Source organism: Podarcis pityusensis (assembly GCF_964106645.2).
Source record: "Podarcis pityusensis genome assembly, chromosome: 1".
NCBI classification, from domain to species: Eukaryota; Metazoa; Chordata; class Lepidosauria; order Squamata; family Lacertidae; genus Podarcis; species Podarcis pityusensis.
Genome location: NC_138028.1, coordinates 139,084,033 through 139,103,822, shown reverse-complemented (window position 1 = coordinate 139,103,822; position 19,790 = coordinate 139,084,033). Strand labels below are relative to the sequence as shown.

Here is a 19,790-nt window from a genome sequence, read left to right as displayed (position 1 = left end):
CCTTGTTCAACATATGGGCTGAAACCCAACCATGTCAGCTTGAAAGGAAAGCTCTTTCATAGTTCATGAGGGACTGTGCATTTAAAATGAGTTGGGGAGCTTCTAAGCAGGACAGTTGAAAGTATTTAAATATTTAGTTAATGTCTCTGGCCTGTGAAGAAATGGCTCCGTGTTGTATTGATGCGGATTTTAAAAATATTTGCTTGAGGGTGAAATTCTTGCACTCATTATTTCTTGTGCTCTGGTGGAATACTCTGCAGTCTTTATATGTGTTTCACAAAGTTGCTGGAAGGCCAGCAACATTCCATTATGCTTTTGATTATCACCGCACTACCCCCAGCAATCTAGAGACAAATTTCATTCTGTGATCGCCCCCCCCCCCCCGTGGCTCTTCAGATGTTGCTGGTCTCCCTACTCCCATCAGCCAAATGTAGCATGGTCAATGGTCTGGGATGATGGGAGCTGTAGAAGTCCAGCAACATCTGGAAGCAGGCAGATTTCCCACCAATCTCTTATCCTCGTGTCAAAGGTCATGGTGCAGATCCTCAGTGCCAAGAATAGGCACAACTCTAAAAACAATAGCTGGAATTTAATGGACATCTACTAGGGAGGAAGCCACAATGCACTTAGGAGACATAACTTCTAAATAGTCCTGCATGGGCTCAGTCAAAGTCCTGAATAGTAGAAACATGACAGTATTTTGGTCTTCACTTGATCCGTGCTGATTACATCAATAGCTTAGAAACTCTAAAAATGGACAGCTGCCATTTGTTTATGCAACACAAAGATTCTCTCAAATAAAAGGAAATGCTTTGCTTTTTCAAGTGTCCCATTCAGCACAAAACTCCGTTTTTCATTTTGTGAAATCTATTTGAAAACAAAACAAATTGCTATCCATATTGAGCTGACAAGGAAACAGCTTGAATAATATTACTAAGACATTTCAGGCAAAAAGGGCAAACATTTCAGTGTTTTCTTCTCAAGGGCATAAAGAAATACTCTTAGAAAGTAGAGGGTTTATTTTTTTAAAAAATAACATTTCAAATGCTGTGAAGGACTAATTGCATTATTGCCTGACCCTGTGAAGTCCGCCTAAAAGTTTCCACAGAGCAAAAGGCTCACAAGCGATCATTTGCAGCACAATCCTATGACTGTTAACTCAAAGCTACTCTTCAATGAGTTGAATGGGGCTTACTTCCACATAAGTGCATACAGAATTGCATCCATAACATCCTAACACTTCAACAAGAGATGGGTTGATGTGTCATGTACAGGCCTGGCGATAGTGATTGGCCAAGACCCCCCAGGGGTTCACAAAGGCCCCTCACCAGCCTGGCCTGGCCAGACTATCACTCGCCACTCTCCCCGCTAGCTCTCTGGGCAGCTATTTTAGTGGTTGGGAAGTGGTGGTGCTGTTTCTGAATAGGAGCTCTGCTCTGTCAGTTTGTGAGGGGTTATTGGATGGGTTGTCCTGATTTTAAAGCAGGAGGGTGGATTGTAGCACCTTCTCTTCCTCCTAGCACTGTAATTCTAAGGTGTATTCACCAAATCACATTCAACAAATCATATGGCGGTGTCCTGAGACTGGGCCACTTCAGTCAACTGGTGGAGGTGCATGATGTTTCTAAATCCTGCCCCTTTATTATTTGTTAAAGAACATTCCCTGAATGTAGGAAACTATGTATATGAAGGGAACTAATATAGCTAGGACTTTTCTTCCCAGTTTATTTATTTTGCACATAAAAAAGCTATTATAGGTTTGTCTGTTTTTTTTCTTTTTTAATGATGGAGCTTAAACAAATTTAATGTTTCTCTGTTTCTCCTGCAGTCTGAAATGGGGCAGTCCAGAATAAACTCCTTTATGTGCATTTGATGGGCATAAAATATATTATCGCTGAAACAGTAACTGGCAATATAATATATATTTTTACACACTCAGTGAAGCAAAGAGCAAGCTGAATTCTATATAAACTGTAAAAGATATCTGAAGTGTGTATAGGTCAGCACCTCAACCAGGGTAGATTGGTGAAAGTCCACAGAAGTCAATGAACCTAACAACTACTTGATGTAAATTAGTGGCACTCCACTGAGAGCAGGAGGGGCTACGCTGATTTATCTGTGCAGAAGATCTAGTGCTTTTAACCTGGAAATATTTCGTTTTTAAAAAACACTCAGAATGCCATTATTGGGCAAACTATGCAGCACTGCAGAGCCATAGGGCATCAGCACGTATAATTAAAGGGAACAAGAAAACACGTATTAAGCATATTCCATTGGGTGCCAGTAGCTTCAAACTGTCTGAACAGAACCCAAGAAATGTATTGTAATTAATCTGGCAATTCTTTTTTTCACAACAGGCCTGCCACAGACTTTAATTTACATAGATTGGCAGCATGTTCTTGGAAGACAAAGGCGTTATAATTTCATTGCCTGGGAACCTCGTTATTAGAATCAAATATTTTCCTTCAAATGTTAATCAAATAGAAGAACATCCATGCATCATGACCCTGAAAGCTTTTCAAAGCTAAGGCAGGGAAGCCTGATGTTGGATCTGCACCCTTTGCTGTTATAGTACAAACAAAGATCCCTACTAGTGTCACAAAACCATTGACTGGGGTCCCTGGAGGTCTCATCCAAAGTCTCTGCAAGTGGTGCAGAATACCTAAGAGGCAGGGCAAGGGAGAATCCAAGGAGGAGAAACCACACACTTTTCCTGGCCACATAAATATGGAAAGAGGGCATGGGTGTCTGAAGGAATTTATCCAGGGGTGTGGTGAAGAGGAGAAGAATACTTCAAATAAACAAACACAACGAGCATCAGAGAACAAGTCTACCATTTCCAGTAGATCAGGTGACACAGCAGTGGCGAGACTTTCAGAAGTCTGGCTCCTGCAAAGTAGGACTACCCTTCTGCTGGTTCTCAGTGGGTAGACCAGCTGCACATCTATGGTTAGACCCAAAGCCCAATCATCTTCTCAGTCACTGCTGAGATCCCCATCTTCCCCCTGGCTCACTTCATCAGCTCCAGCCCATAGTTAATTGCACCACTACTACAATAAACTGCACAGCTACCTCTTCACTGCATCTCCCTAAAATAACGCACTGGATATCAACACTGGACTACACTTCAGGGCTGCCAGACACTACTCTTAACTCTCCACCTCACCGGCACCCCAGCAAAATGGGTACTATGACAACAATGGGTTACTTTGCAGGGCAGACATAACTCACAATCTCTCAGCCTTGCCCTCTGCATTGTGGATATAAATATGATGGGTTTTATCCGCATTGGCTTTAGCAGGGTATTTATTTTTTTAACAACACAGGGGTCACTTTTTTCTTTGTTTTTGATATGAAATGAGACTTGAATTAGAAAGATTACGAACTCCTGTCTTTGTTGTGGCCTTTTGTTTTGGGAGAGGCGTCCTCCTGCCTAGTCACACAGGCAGCACCACAAAATCCCTGGGTATCTAAATTGTTTTCTGTGGGGCATCAGCCACTTCTCCTCCACCAGGGAAGACGAACTGAAAAGGCTTTAGATTTGTTGACTTAAAGGCAGCGGAAAGTGGGAGCAGGCTATTATCAGAGTAAGATTCTTGCACACCTGGAGATTAATTTTGAAACACGTGGGGCATATCATCTTATGATATATTTGCACGTCTGACAGTCAAACTAGATATAACATTTGCCACATAGTGTGGTGATGTGTAGTCTTTTTTTTCCCAAATAGCTGGTGTGGGCAGGCCATGACGCAGAGGGGAGGGAAGGAGTAGGGGCTTTAATCCTTTCTTATCTTCAGAAACCAATAGGAACTCTCTTCCAATTTCAAACAGGACGTATGAAGGGCCAATTCCATTTAGGACCACAGCAATGGGAAAGAATGCAAGGCCCTTGTCACTTGTCCGTGGCACCAGGATGTTTTTTGGGGGGTTCCTTTTAGAATTGTTTGTGTGTTTGTGTGTCAGTCTTCTTTATTCTCCTAGCAAATCTGCGTGAACTTCATCAATAGAACATTTCCTTTCTTCACTGCCTTTCCACCACGTGGCAAATCCTTCTGTGCTTTTTGTTCCCTCTTCCAGGCATCTTGCAGGCCTTTCCTCACCTGGCCTGGGAGGGACGGTGGAGCCCTGACTGACTCCAGCTACAAAAGAGGAGGTTGCCAAACAGATTCTTGGGCTGGGGTATTGCTTAACGGGGATTGTTACTGGGGGGTTTTGTTGCTGTAATTGATATTGACTGTTTGTATCTTTATTTTTAGATCTTATTATGATTTATTTGGAAATTGATGTGTTTTGCTTATTGTTGATGACAACCTTTGTAATTATGTAAACCTTGAGTTTTAGTTATGGAAAGGTGGCATATAAATAAAATGAAGTGATTATCTCTGTCCCAAATCCCATTTACTCTGGATGTGTGAAGCTGCCCTTATACCAAATATGACTCTTGATCAATGATCTACTCCATCTAGCTCTCCAATGCTTCAGACAGAGACATTGCTACCAGTGAACTTTTTACCCAGAGACACCGGAGATAGAACCCGGGACTTCATGCAACAAAGCATGCACTCTAGCTGGGGCCCGACCAAGTCATTTTGGCACCCAAAGCAGACCCCAAAATGGTGCCTCCTCCCCACCAGGTAAGAAGGGATGAGGGGAAATCTACATCAGGAACAAGAGGGGAAGAAACATTGGGATCTGTTGCCCCAGTGAACCCTGCAGCCTGGGATAGTGGCTTCAGCTTGCCTCATGGGTGGGCTGGCCCTGGATCTAGCTCTGAGCTGTGGCCATGTATATGCACAATAAAGACTAGCCTACAACCATTTTCAGTGGCCTAAGACCTGCTTGTGTGGCCTAAAAGGTGGGGGGAGTAGGGAAGGAAACTTCTGTATAGCTATTCTGCTTGGTGAGCTGAAGACTCACCATAGGTGACCAGGTGATAAACTACATAGTGTCCAAGGACTTATGTAGAGAAACCACATATTAAAAAATAAGCAAAAATAACAGCGCTCACATGTGGAGGTGTTTTACTCTCTCCTCAGTGCAAGTGCAAACACACTTGTGTGACCAGGTGTTGGAGGAGGAAGCCCCTCCTTTTTCTTACTGGTCCTCCACACCAGAATTGCTGGCTCAGGGTTGAAAGAACGAAAATACATTTTAGAATCGAACAGCCTCAAACCTTCATTCTTTGTTTTTCCTGAGAAGCAAAGAACCAGGGTGGGGGAAATGGGTTAAGGAATATTCCATAATCTGCTAAATGGTGATTACAGGGGGAGTGGAAATCTATACTAGCAAGGCAGAAAATGTTAGCTCTTTCTTCTAATATATCTGAAAGGCAATTATACATGTCATGTCAAATCTCCTTTTCACAGAGTGCTCCACAGTTTAACGGCACAGCTGGCGACTAAATCTACCCTCTCTTCTATAGAAAAGCCCTTTGCTCTGTGGAGGCAGATGGTTTGGGAAGACACCCCTATTCACATCCCAGACATTTGGGCTGCTGTACCCAATGCAAATCTAGCCTGTGTGTCTGCGAATTCTGATCTGACCACATGATGGGTTTGCTGCCTATGAGACTGCCACTGTCTTCTCTACAGCAGAGAAGGAAGAAAAGGAAACAAAGAACTGCAGAGAGCAGAGAAAGTTAAAGGCAAGAGTTTGTCTCCATAAGCACAGGGACGGAGCATAGGTCACTTGTTTGACCCCAGGATTGCAAGCGGGTGACTACGGCTGTGTCGATGAGCTGTGGCTCATATGCATGTTTTAGCTACAGATAATTTCAGCAGGCATTGGGTGGCTGGATCAGCACAAGAAGCATTTCTATTATGCACTTAATTATGTGCCATTTGATTTCGTGGTTTTAAAATATCACTGATCCAAATGCTACGGTCCATTTATGCAAACCAACCCTGAACAGCGTCACCCCACTGGAAACAGACACCAGCAAATAAATTATTGCCAGGGCTTCAACCCTACAGTGGCTCAGAAAAGCGATAGCAGGCCCTGTTGCTGCTATTTTACATCAGGCAAGGGTGACGCCCATTTAAGAAGAGCAACAGTGTGCAGAAATGTCAGCACCCGCTTCACAGAGCTTATGCTCTCTCAGCACATTCTCTATGGCTTCTGGAGCCAGGTTGCCAGAATAACACCTTCAGTTAAAGGAGACCAGAGAGCAGCTACAGAAAACCCTATAGTCCTGCAGCTGAAACCTACCTCATCTTTTCGCTGGGTAGGCTCAATACAGAAGTCTAGACACAACAAGAAGTCCAAATTGGCACAGGTGAAAAAAGAGGTCCTGTCACAGATGGTGCGTGTGGGAAACTGGATATAGAAATAAAAGGGGGTGCTTATAACTTGTATGAAATGACAGTCATGGGGGTGGGGGTGCCTACTGAGAAAGAATGAAGGCATGCAGTTTACACAAATAAAATAAATGTTCTCAGAACAAAAACAAACAACCTTTGCATACAATAAGCAAGAACCACTTCCTTAAAGAGAGAGAGATGACTACACATAATGTCTACAATGTCCTTAAGGAATTGCACTTCTAAGAGGTCATGAGAATTCTAGATGGAAGGCGAGAGGCAGGAGGGACCCTGCACCCTTTGCTGAGTTCCAGAATGGAGGAAAAGGTTCTGGCTACCCACAAAGGCACACTCCCTCCTTTCCCAAAACCTCCACAAAAACAGCCTTCATTTAAATGCTTAGGGTGTGAACAGCAACCCAAACCTGTATGCAAGTGAGTCAGTGTGTCTTTATTTGGGAGATTTTTTTCCCCACCCCTGAAACACAAAAGGCTGCGCCAGACAACTGGCCTGGCAGAGGGTTTCTGTGCCATTTACCTGCGACAGTTCAAGCATGGAACGTTTTTTGCATAATGTTTCGCTCACTTCAAAAGGCTTTGTTCTCCACTGCCTTGCTGCAGTTACAAGCCCACTGTCTAAGGCGTCGCTTTTCCAATAGCTAATTATATTAATACTGTACCCCCCAAAAAAGGGGGGGATAGGGAATGCAGATGGACATATATTTGCTCCTTCTGTGATGCATCCCCATTTCTGCCCTCCTTGTTGGTCTTCTAGCCTTGCAGATTTGTTTATTGGAGCTTAAGAGTAGAGTTACAGTCTTAAGGGCTTTTGTGTCTGAATGGGGCTTGCCAAAAGGGATGCTCCATATCCAGGAATGAAGGAACGAAACAAAGCTTTGCCTCATTTCTCAGGCTCCCCCAGTTGCAGGGCTGCTGGTGAGAATTTACTGAAAGTCTGCTCACCTCCTTCCACCCCTCCCAATGTTCTTGAAATTTCCATCCTTAAACAAAAGAAGGTGAGGAAGTTAAATAATGTATCACATGACCACACCTCATGGGTGTTGGGAGGGGTGGCAGGGAAGCAATTTTAAAAAGAAAGATAGATGTTTCTTTTTAAATCACTGGTGAAAACTCGCCTTGGTGGAGATGCAACAACCTTCACAAACCTGCTCCATCCCATAAATATTAAACAGCTTTAAGCTACTGGCTCCTGTCCTCTAACTGCATCTCTTCTTCTTCCCTACCTTTTTCTATTTGCACTTAGACACACACAACCACCTCCATCCTCAAAACACAAAGCATTTCCACCTCCTTCTAGAGAGGGAAAGAAACCAACCCCTTGGCTTAGCTCAGACCCCTTGGCTATTACCCCTGCCTCCCTGTCTTCAACCAACTCCAAGAGCTCTTTTATTTATAATGTTCCAAGTTATCCAGCAAAGCTTAATGGCGCGCGCACACACACACACATGTACATATACATATATATATATATATATATATACACAGAGAGAGAGAGAGAGAGAGAGCACGCGTGCAGGCTTTTCATACTACAGTATTGCCGGAAAGGAAGCTGGATGCAAGCCCACCAGCAAACAGGTCCACTGCCTACAGCAGTTCCCCGCAGCTGTTTCTGACATTTGACTTTGTCATACTCCTGAGAGTCTGTCCAAGGGCAACCTTAGTAGACTATGGGAAAAGGGTAAATGAACCACAGCTGGGATTGCTTCTGTTATCCTCCCCCCCTCTCTTTTTGTGATGGATCTCTACTTCGACCTGTTATTGTTGTTATTGTTATTGTTATTTTTCTGTTCTCCTTTATCATTTCTAATTCATTTGTAACTGACAATCAATAAAATGCCAAAGGGGGGGGGGGGGCGAGCTCTCCAGCACCTGCTCAACTCCTCTCTGCAGGTAGGCAGGTGCGAAGGATGGCTCCTGCCTGTCTGTCCAAATGCTAAGTGGGACAGACAGGCGAAGAACAACCCCCTAGCCCTCGTCTGGCTTTCTTCCAGGCGAGGGTGAGGTGCCAGGATTTGGAGCTGCGAAGGAGGGATGCCCAAGGCGCAGGTGCGTCCGGAGGAAGAATGCAGCTGAGCATCTGTGAAAAGCACGTAGACCTTACCTGCTGCTGCTGCTGCTGCTGCTGCTGCTGCTGCTGCTGCTGCTGCTGCTGCTGCTGCTGCTGCTGCTGCTGCTGCTGCTGCTGCCTCCGATCCTGCAGCTCGCAGAAGAGAAGAGCCCCGGAGCCCAGCCGCCAAGGAGCTGCTGTGGGCCTGCCTGCCTGCCTGCGCGCCTCCGCCCGCGCCGGGGACCCGCCCCTTCCCACGTGCCTCCGTGCAGGCGCCTGAAGGGGCCGCTCCCGCAGCTGCTGCAGCCTCTTTAGCCCAGCCGACAAGTGGACTGGGGGTGGGGTCCTGGAGGGGCAGGAAGAGGGGGTGCACGCGTCTGGGCACAGGAGGTTTCGGCTAAACGGCGGCGGGGGGGGGGGGGAGAGCACGAGGTTGATTGGGCTTGATGATATTGGTCCAGTCCTCTAACTGCATCTCTTCTTCTTCCCTACCTTTTTCTGTTTGCACCTAGACAAATGATGATTGATGATGATGAGATGCTAAGAAGAATAAGGAAGAATAAGGGGAAAGTGGGAATGGGGATGGTTCCCCCCCCCCACTCGTACCTAACCCTCCATTTAATTGTTCGTTTATTTGCCCTTTGCCCGAAGATCCCAGGGAGGTGTGCAACATTAAAAACATAATTTGGATAGCACAATAATAAAATAAAATAGAAACAGAAAGAAATATTGCTTTAAAAGGCAATAGATTGCTTAATGGCTGAAGACCTGGGTAAAGAGGACTGTTTTTGCCTGGCACTGAAAAACATTGGATCATAGGTTTGGAAGGGGCGACAAGGATCATCTAGTCCAACCCCTTCAATGGAGCTATCCACACTCAACATGTTAAAAAGGTCAAGGCGCCTTTGTGGATTGCATAAGGTGAATTAACTGGAGTGACGGTTTCTATAGAGGATCCTGCTTTAAGTTAAGTAGCTGACTAAAATAAGCAGTATTTAGACAGCATTTCTGAGAATTCAAAGCACTTTGTATATGTTGTCATGTTGTTCTCCTTCTAACACAACTGTTAGGTTAGTCATATGGCTAGTCACCATATTGTAGAGGATGGTGACTGGGTCAGAAAGAGAGTGGTTTAGGTAAGGTTGCCTGTGGCAATCCTATGTATGTATAATTTGGGGTTGGGGGGAGTCCTGCCATGTTCAGTAAAGTAAGTAGGCATAGGATTTCTGCCTTGGTGAGTTCATGGCAGAGGAATGATAAACAAGTTACCAAGAAGTAACCTAAAGTGGATTTGCTGCTCTTGTGCAACAAACCCCAAATCCAAACGAAAGGGACTTTTTCAGTAAGGAAAGTGACAGGGAAAACAGACCAGAAAGTGTAAGAATAACCGTCTTAAAAATCTCCCCACAAACAAATCAGAATAAATGCTCATAAACAGTCTCCAAGTTAAGATGCTCAATGCATTTGTAATGCCAAGGGAAATCCTTCACTGGCCAGCATGCTCATTCACATTACAAATGCCTCATTTTCTCTGCTACATTAACTATGATCCCACAAATTGAATCTACATATACAGAAAAAGTCCCTTAGCAATAGGATCTTTCATAAGGTGTCTGGCCAAGGCACTTGACACACAAGGCTCTGAGTTTGATGTCTGAACCTTCTCATAGTTTTCCAAGTAATGTTCAAAAGGAGGGATTTGTATGTGTCAAGAGAGCTGCACACCTCAGTTTCATCACACTTCTTTTTTTTCTTTTTAAGCACTATTTAGTGAAAAAGCATTGCACGGTAAGCAGTGCTATGATGAACCATCTGGAAATGCTGAGCAGCTAAAATGCCTCTTGGCAGATCAGGGATGCAAATGCTTACAGATTAAAAATTGAGGGATTAAAAGTATTTCCTTACTTGAAAATATATTTGAAGCACTTAGTACAGCAATGTTACATGCAGAAAGAAGAAATATAGTAGAAGCGGTATATACATTTATTTTTAAAACAACAGCACCTTGATCTTATATATTTGTGTCTTGTCTGAGATAATTCCCCCCACCCCCAAAAAATACCAAAGGTAGTGCCATATCTTCAACAGAGATTGGGCCTTTGGCACCTCTTCCCTTCCATCTGTACGCTGAATGTGTGGAAGGAGACTTGGGCTGAACTCCCTGGCCCCACCTTCAGTCCCTGTGTGTCATAATTTCATAGAATTGGAAGGGAACCCAAGGGTCCTCTAGTCCAACCCCCTGCAATGTTGGAAGCCTGTCCACAGCCATTCCTGGGTGGGCTTGAACCTCCACTGGCTGATTGTGCCTCAGGAGAGCCATGGAAAGTGGGAAGGAGACACCTGTACACCTCCATCTGTACATACATAGGTTCTTCCATACACCTGAGAACAGAGATGTGACCCAGCCATTCTACTTCTCCTGGGTTTCTTTGGGAGGAAGGGCAGGATCTAAATTAAATAGATATATAATAGAGTAGAATTTGTTTGGCCTCCATTTTCTTGCAACCATTATCATGGCTGCTGAGGAATAATGGTTCCCTTATTTCACACATTTGAAACAATTAATTAGAAAAATTCTTTCTAGTCGTCTAAGAAACCTTTATGCAATGCTCAACTATTCTTTTTCATGCAATAAGGCTGGGTTTTGATGCAGTGCTACTAAATATGCAAAAAGTGACCATTCCCAACATACCTCTAATGTGTCGTCCACAGCTACAAACCCACAAACATTTATCCGAGAGTAAATCCCTATTTGACTTATATGCAGAATTCATCATGCGAAATGCTGGGCTGGATGAATCCCAAGCCGGAATTAAGATTGCCGGAAGAAATATCAACAACCTCAGATATGCAGATGACACAACCTTGATGGCAGAAAGTGAAGAGGAATTAAATAACCTTTTAATGAGGGTGAAAGAGGAGAGCGCAAAATATGGTCTGAAGCTCAACATCAAAAAAACTAAGATCATGGCCACTGGGGCCATCACCTCCTGGCAAATAGAAGGGGAAGAAATGGAAGCAGTGAGAGATTTTACTTTCTTGGGCTCCATGATCACTGCAGATGGTGACAGCAGTCACGAAATTAAAAGACGCCTGCTTCTTGGGAGAAAAGCAATGACAAACCTAGACAGCATTTTAAAAAGCAGAGACATCCCCTTGCCAACAAAGGTCCGTATAGTTAAAGCTATGGTTTTCCCAGTAGTGATGTATGGAAGTGAGAGCTGGACCATAAAGAAGGCTGATCACTGAAGAATTGATGCTTTTGAATTATGGTGCTGAAGGAGACTCTTGAGAGTCCCATGGACTGCAAGAAGATCAAACCTATCCATTCTTAAGGAAATCAGCCCTGAGAGCTCACTGGAAGGACAGATCCTGAAGCTGAGAGTCCAATACTTTGGCCACCTCATGAGAAGAGAAGACTCCCTGGAAAAGACCCTGATGTTGGGAAAGATGGAGGGCACAAGGAGAAGGGGACGATAGAGGACGAGATGGTTGGACGGTGTTCTTGAAGCTACCAGCATGAGTTTGACCAAACTGCGGGAGGCAGTGGAAGACAGGAGTGCCTGGCGTGCTCTGGTCCAGGGGGTCACGAAGAGTCGGACACGACTAAACGACTAAACAACAACAACAAAATCCCTCTGAACTCAGTGGCACTTCCAAGCAGACATGACTGGGTCTTCACTGTGATGAATGTTTCCTGAAGTTTGACAGTGAAGGGCATCATTTTATATAAGCAGTTTATATAACTGGTTAATCTCAACTTGAGGTGTGATTATTGCTAATTGAAAACTAACTCTGCTAACTTCAGAGGAGTATTCTAAAACAGCTGCTAGCTCTGTAGTTCATTCCTCTTCAGTCCCTTTCTTTAAATACTGATAAGATGAAGGCCTGAAAAGAGCTTCAGAAAGAGATGATCCCAAAGGACTCCAGATGCTATCCAGTACTTCTGTGGAAATATTGGGAAGGCCCACTGAAGAAGAGCAGTTATGGCACAGCCCATTATTTGCCCAGCAACAGAAAAGAGACAAAGGGAGGCCAGAATAGTTTGTGGCTCAAAGACTTAACAGATTTATTGTTGTACCACATGCTTTTGCCAGTAGAATCCACTTCAATTGAATAAAGTGGCATTTCATTTTTATTTTTATTTTTAAACAAAGGTTGCAACACAGATAAGCTGCTGCGTTTTTAAGAGCCAGGCTAGATGCATTTGTTTGTTGATTCATGAGTCTGTCCCCAAGGGAGGCTGCAAGACTAATTTTTACAACACATCTTCATCTCAGTGTACTGGGTTCAAGCCCCATGTTGGGCAAAAGATTCCTGTATTGCAGGGGGTTGGACTGGATGACCTTCGGCTCCCTTCCAATGCAACAATTCTATGATTTCATGAGTACATGCAACAATACTTGGAGACTTAATAATTAATAATAAGGCTGTCTGACTTCCAGGAGCAACATGGGACCAAGGACCTGTGGTGGCTATTTGTGTTTTTGAGGAAATGGCTTATTGTGTTTTGGTGCTCTAGACAACTGCTGCATAGCATACTATTGCATAACAGACTCCCTTGGGAGGTTGTGTACTCACCTTCCTTGGAGGTTTTTAAGCAGAGGTTGGATGACCATCTGTCATGGAAGCTTTAGCTGAGATTCCTGCATTGCAGGGGGTGGACTAGATGACCCTCGGGAACCCCTTCTGTGGTAAATGTAGCATAAATAAATAGTTACAGATGGTTAAGATCTTTTTTAAAAAAGAAAAAGAAGTATTGTTCAAATGCAGCACAAAGCTAATAAATAAATGGTAAAGTTCTTTTAGTAAGTTGCAGCGTCTGCACTTCCTGGAAGGTTCTACCACAGCAAAGAGCTGCACGTGTGAAGGGAGCTGAGCCCTCCCCTCCTTCAAGGGCCCTGAAAACCTGCCAACCCAGGCAGCCACCCCAGCACCCTGCACAAAGGCCAAATGAAAGACACACCCAACGAGTAACATTACATCCCGATCTGATTAGATGCTTAGCCTAAAATGGAAATATCAGAAACTCATCTTGCCATCATCCTGGGGGTCCACGAAGGTATGTAAGCAGTGCTTTTTTCTCAAGGATAAACAGTTACCAGCATCTTTTTTTTCCCTCTAGAAGAAACATACTGGTTAAAAGTGCAGCACTTACTGTAACAACTTCATGGTGCACCTTTTTTTCTAGAAGAAACACACTGGGTGTAGAGAGGGTAGGGAAGCGGGAGCGGTAAAAAAAATGCTTGTCAAGAGAGACAGTGAACTGAAGATTTGGGGCCTGATAAAATGAGCTGGTGGAAAGAGAGAAGCGATATGCAAAGAAATATATATATACATTTCGTTCTCTTTATTTGAAACCACATGGTTTTCTGCAAAAGGCAGAACTGCTACAGGACATTGCAAGAGAATTCATGTTCAGCACTTTCTACAGAGCAAGCGGTCGCCATGGAGACGGCAGCCATGCACCAGTACTGGAGCTATGGGAGACATGATTATTTTCAGAATCGGCCTATGAGAAAGGAGAGACACATCTGCCAGCATCTTGTCATGTATGTCAAGATGCCATATACTAAGGCTATAGTCAGAGGCTCTGATATGTTTTTATTGTGCTGCTTGATTATGACATTTTAATCATTTGGTTGGTTATAGTAGAAAGGTGAGGGTAAAGGACCTCTGGACGGTTAAGTCCAGTCAAAGGCAACTATGGCGGAAGCCAGAGCACACCGAAACACCGTTTAACCTTCCCGCCACAACTGTACCTTTTTATCTACTTGCACTGGCATGCTTTCGAACTGCTAGATGATGATGATGATTAGATTAGCAGAAGCTGGGACAGAGCAACGGAAACTCACCCCGTCGCATGGATTTGAATGGCCAAACTTCCGATCGGCAAGCCCAAGAGGCTCAGTGGTTTAGACCACAGCGCCACCCATTCCCCTGAGTTATAGTAGTATTGAGGGGGTTTAGTAATAAAATTTGTATTTGTTTCAAAATTTTGAAGCATGGGGAAAGTCACCAAGCCAGTGGTGGGCATGCTGTTGCTCTGACCTTGACCATCCAAAAAAACAAGTAGCTTTCCTTGATTTAAAAAGCCTGTTAGGCTATTACAGTGAGACACGTTTCTGCATAAAATGTAGTTTGGGTCTTAATCTGGAGCAAAGATGACCGGAACCTGCCGAGCCTGCTTTTGTTCAAGGCCCTGTTTATACTTGGATTTGCCAAGCTGTTTGAAACTTGACAGCTACCCTATTTAGAACTTTAATATAAATAAAACCTGGGCCATGAGTCAGTTTTGTAGTGTGGAAACTTGAAAGTCTGCATGTTCTCACACTGGAATATATTACTGTATCATTTTGTCAAAAGTCTCTTACATGCTTAATGTTTTAAAACAAGCAGTGCCCTGGATTCTGCCCCAAATGTTAATTTCTGGGCAAGTGCTAAATCTATACCCAGAGCTCTCAATTGCATGAATATTGTGCAAAGCTGCTCTTTGATTTCACAAACTGGCAGTTGTCCAGCTTGCACATACAAATGTCATCCCTCTTCCTGTAAAACTGTAACAGTATTTCAGTGGAGATTTACTTCAGCCAGCTTAGAAAACATAGACACACATTTGGACACATCACGCCACGTGGAGGCCAGTGTTAAACTGAAAAACCAAAACACACTTGGCACATATGTGGCCAAACTATATCCTGCCTTAATTAGGTTCTGTGTGGCAAATTTCATACAACAGTCAGCATCCAAACAGTCAGCATCCAAAATAGACCAAAAAAGGAGGGAGAAAAATCTCAATACCTGTATGCAGTATAGAATTTTAGTAGCAAACAAGTCCAATGAGTTTTCGCCTACATCAATTTTAGGCCTTGATCAGGAGTCAAAATGCAAAGTTGAAACTAAAGGTTAACTGAAGCATAATTTATAGTGTGCTTCTTCTAAGGCATACAAAGTAAAGTGATGGATGGACAGGGTGTTACAGAAAATCTCACACTGGTGTATACACCATACTCTTAAAGTATACACCCAAAAAACCAGGGGAACCGTAGTTTACCTCCATGGAGCTACAATTCCCAGCACCATTAACAACCTACGGTTTGCATGGTTCTTGGGGGGGATGTGTTTTGAATGTATAGTGTGCATGGAAAATCAAAGAGAGAGAGATAAAAAGGAGGAGCTGCATTTCAAATTGATACGACATATATATTAGATCTGAAAGAACACCCTGTTGCTATTTGATGCTTATGAATGCATCTTCACAGCCTTGCGCAGTCTGACAGGTTGCCATGGAAACAGCAGTGTCAGCATCCAGCAGTCCATTTGTAAATGGACGGCTCCATGTTCTGTATCTCTAAAGTTGAGTGTGTGCGTGTGTAGGTGCTGAAATAAATTGTTTTAGATTTATCAGGAGTTTCACCTGATAACGAGCAACTGAAGATAAAACAGCAGTAAAGAAAGATAAAATGATACTCCCCAGAAAATGTTACTTGGCCCAGAACAAAACACCCCAAACACAGAGCAGAGGCAGCTCAGGACAATCTGCTGCCTTGGGCAAAGCTCAAGATGGTGCCTTCTCCTAAGGCACAGACAGAAGCCAATTTGACTGGTAGTTTAATCTTCAATACTGGTAAAAGGACTGCATCCTGAGGACAGCAGGCTAATGCAAGGGGTACAGGCCAGACAACATGGCACTCACATGGCACTGTCCCCTCCCTGCACCTCAGCACCTGTCACCTGAGGCAGCTGCCTCTCTCTGCCTCATCGTAGGGCTGGCCCAGAAGAAAGGTATTAGTTTGGTGTTAGGAAACACAATCAGCTGGTTTGATTTCACTCCTCAATATACAGCTTTACAATGCAGAGAAATAATGTTTGGTTTCATTTCAGTACACACCTGCCATATCTCCTTCAAGCCCTACCCATTCCTCCATGCAAATTGATGCTAGCATATCCTTAAAGTCCTTCAGTGAGGGAAGCTGTTAGCCGTCCTATGCATTACACAGCAGAATGAGGCCGTTTTCTGAGGAATTCCTGACTGTACCACTTCAGGTGGCAGCAGGTGAGTCCCTCTTCCTGATCTGCTACCATCCGACTCACCTAGCTGCTCCTCACTTCTGGGCTGGCCTCATCCTCAAGTGCAGGGCAGGCCCAATATATTTTGGCACCTGAGGCAAACCACCAAATACTGCTCTCCGCCTGCCAGGGAAGAAGGGCTTGGTAAAGGCCAACATCAGGAGCAAAGGGGGAATAAAGATCTGCTGCATCAGGACCTGCGGTCCCTGTGGATCCTGCCATCTAAGGCAGTTGCCTCACCTTGCCTCATGTGTGGGCCGGTCCAGCTCAAGGGTGCAGCAGCAAAGAAGAAGGCAGGTCTGGCTCTACCGGCAGGCCTCTGCTAATTGCTTCTCTTTCTGCCTTGTGCTGGACCTACACGGACCTGTTTAACCTTATTAGAATGATATTAGATATGTCTTTCTAAAATATCACAGGGCCTACTTGTAAATTAAAACTGTTTCTTTGTTTTCTCCATCAAAACAGTTTCCCTGCTGACGGTTGCTGGTTGCTCTGCAGGGCCCTCTGGTGTCACATTTTAATAATGCATTACGAAGGTTAAAAGTAAGATGTCATGTATCCATCTACGTTGTGAAAACCGTTGTTGTTGTTTAGTTGTTTAGTCATGTCCGACTCTTTGTGACCCCATGGACCAGAGCACGCCAGGCACTCCTGTCTTCCACTGCCTCCCGCAGTTTGGTCAGACTCATGTTTGTAGCTTCGAGAACACTGTCCAACCATCTCGTCCTCTGTCGTCCCCTTCTCCTTGTGCCCTCAATCTTTCCCAACATCAGGGTCTTTTCCAGGGAGTCTTCTCTTCTCATGAGGTGGCCAAAGTATTGGACTCTCAGCTTCACGATCTGTCCTTCCAGTGAGCACTCAGGGCTAATTTCCTTAAGAATGGATGCATTTGATCTTCTTACAGTCCATGGGACTCTCAAGAGTCTCCTCCAGCACCATAATTCAAAAGCATCAATTCTTCGGCGATCAGCCTTCTTTATGGTCCAGCTCTCACTTCCATACATCACTACCGGGAAAACCATGGCTTTAACTATACAGACCTTTGTTGGTAAGGTGATGTTTCTGCCTTTTTTTTTTTTTTTTTGCCTTTTTTTTTTGCTTTTTAAGATGCTGTCTAGGTGAAAACCGTTACTTAATGTTTAAAACCATGAGTGTCGATCTGCCCTTGGTGCTCCTCCCCTTTCAAATAGGAGCCTTGTTGTGAAATTTGATTGCTAAGAGATGACTAAGAGGAGCCGGTGAAGATGCCAGACTAAGGACCTGACCAAACCACAGGCCCATCTGTCTTCAAGTTTAGTAAACGTACAAACCACTTTTTTAAGAAAACATTCTTTGCAAAGCAGTGCATAACAACCAAACCAACCAACATACACACATCTTTAAAATAAGACCTGCATTTCGTAATCATATATATTTAAAAAAGGTCAGCAGAAAAATCGATCAACCCAGCAAAGACTATAAGCCACTTAAAGTTCCATCTGCACTCAAGGGAAACTGATTATAAATGTGTTATCTGACTTGAATGGTTTTGAATATAACTTTTTAATGAAAAGTTGATAATTTTTTATTCTGATGTTTATTCTTTGTCTACTTATGGATTAATTAATTTAGGGCATATGCCCCTGTTATTGCTGGTAAACAATATAATTATAATTATAATTATAATTACATAGCATTATATGCACAAATCAGACTTCCCAGTTTTAGTTTTTAAAAGGTGAGCCTCCCCCTCAGTAATAGGTTTATTGTATCATTTCTAAAGCTTCAGGAAAACCATGGTATGTGGGGCCAGCTTATATAATAGAATCAAGCCCCTCAGTGTTTTTTGGGCCAATCCATTTTTTGAAAGATAACAAGTTTAGAAGAAGAAGAGTTTGGATTTGATATCCCGCCTTTCACTCCCCTTCAGGAGTCTCAAAGCGGCTAACATTCTCCTTTCCCTTCCTCCCCCACAACAAACACTCTGTGAGGTGAGTGGGGCTGAGAGACTTCAAAGAAGTGTGACTGGCCCAAGGTCACCCAGCAGCTGCATGTGGAGGAGCGGAGACGCGAACCCAGTTCCCCAGATTAGGAGACTACCGCTCTTAACCACTACACCACACTGGTTTACTTATGGAACGAATGGATGGCAGATAGAATTTGTTAACACAAAATACGTATGGACTTTTCCAAATATAGAAAAGTGTTCACATTCAGATACCAATACAAATAAAACAAACTGCTTGACATCTTCCCTAGGCTCTCATGGTACCCAGTTCAACGGCTGCTGAACTTCTTTTGCAAAGCTTTGCTGCCAGGCAACCGAAAATTTGATGAGGCAACGTGAGAAGCTTCAGAAGCATGATGTATATTAAAGAGTCGGTCTCTTCTGCCAGAAACACTATTTGGCAAGCTGCAGGATTCCTTCTGTGTGATCATTGTGAGACCTGTTTGACTAAAAGAAGCTGTTAGATGAGAAACAGGAATAGCAACTGGTGTTAATAGCTGCTGGTAAGCAGGCTGCATTGCAGCTGCTTTGCATGAAGGATGGCGAAAGGGGAGGTGGAGAATAAGACACAGAACCATGCGATACCTGCTGGCAGTCCAGTGGTACGAGGAGAGCCAGAGGGGAATCTGAAAACGCCTTTCCTACCGTCAGCTTTGACGCAAGAAACTGTGACAAGAGAAGGGGTGTCTATTCACCGAGCTCTGATTCCAAAGTGGGCTCTCGTGATTTGATCTGGGCAGGTTATGACCCAGATGGGATTAGGAGTCTACTTCAGAACTGGCGGTCCCTTTAAGAGCTGGTCTGAAGGCTGTGGCCTTGTCTCCGTTTCTGTACAATTTCCCCTGAGAGTGTTGGGATGTCACCAGGATGTGCTAATGACATCTAGCTCTCTTTATCTGATACACCTGAATCAGGAGGGGCTGGGGCTGATTCAAACTGGTGTCTGTGCAGCTTCTGTTTGGGAGGGAGTGCCGCACCATCTAGATATCTGTGTCATGCCTGATTTGAAGCTTGCAAAATCAAAAGTTGTTTATTCAATAATAATTTTAAATATGTACCTGGTTAACATTAAAACAATTATACAAACAAATCCATAAATTAGCCAACAACGGAACAAATACAGGGAGCTAATCTGGACCAATAATCTTCCCCTCCAAACCAGTAACGAACAACCCACACAAGCCAATACGGCCTCAAACTAGTACTCTTTGCAGGTTTCTGACTTAGCCACACTGCCACTTGTCATTGTAGCACCCTGCTTGTGGTTAACGCTTAGCTGGAATGAAATATTCAACGCAGCAATAGAGAAATTAAAATAATAATTTATTTGTCAGACAAATAAATGAGAGGCACAGTGGTATATGG

At 43.8% G+C, this 19,790-nt stretch overlaps 1 long non-coding RNA gene across 1 annotated transcript; it reads left to right on the top strand.

Moving 5' to 3' along the window:
- The first annotated feature begins 13,800 nt into the window (after positions 1-13,800).
- LOC308484835 lies at positions 13,801-18,818 on the top strand. Its single transcript, XR_013990136.1, has 3 exons — positions 13,801-13,920; positions 16,904-16,981; positions 18,677-18,818. It is a non-coding gene; the product is annotated as an uncharacterized lncRNA (long non-coding RNA).
- The last annotated feature ends 972 nt before the right edge of the window (positions 18,819-19,790 follow it).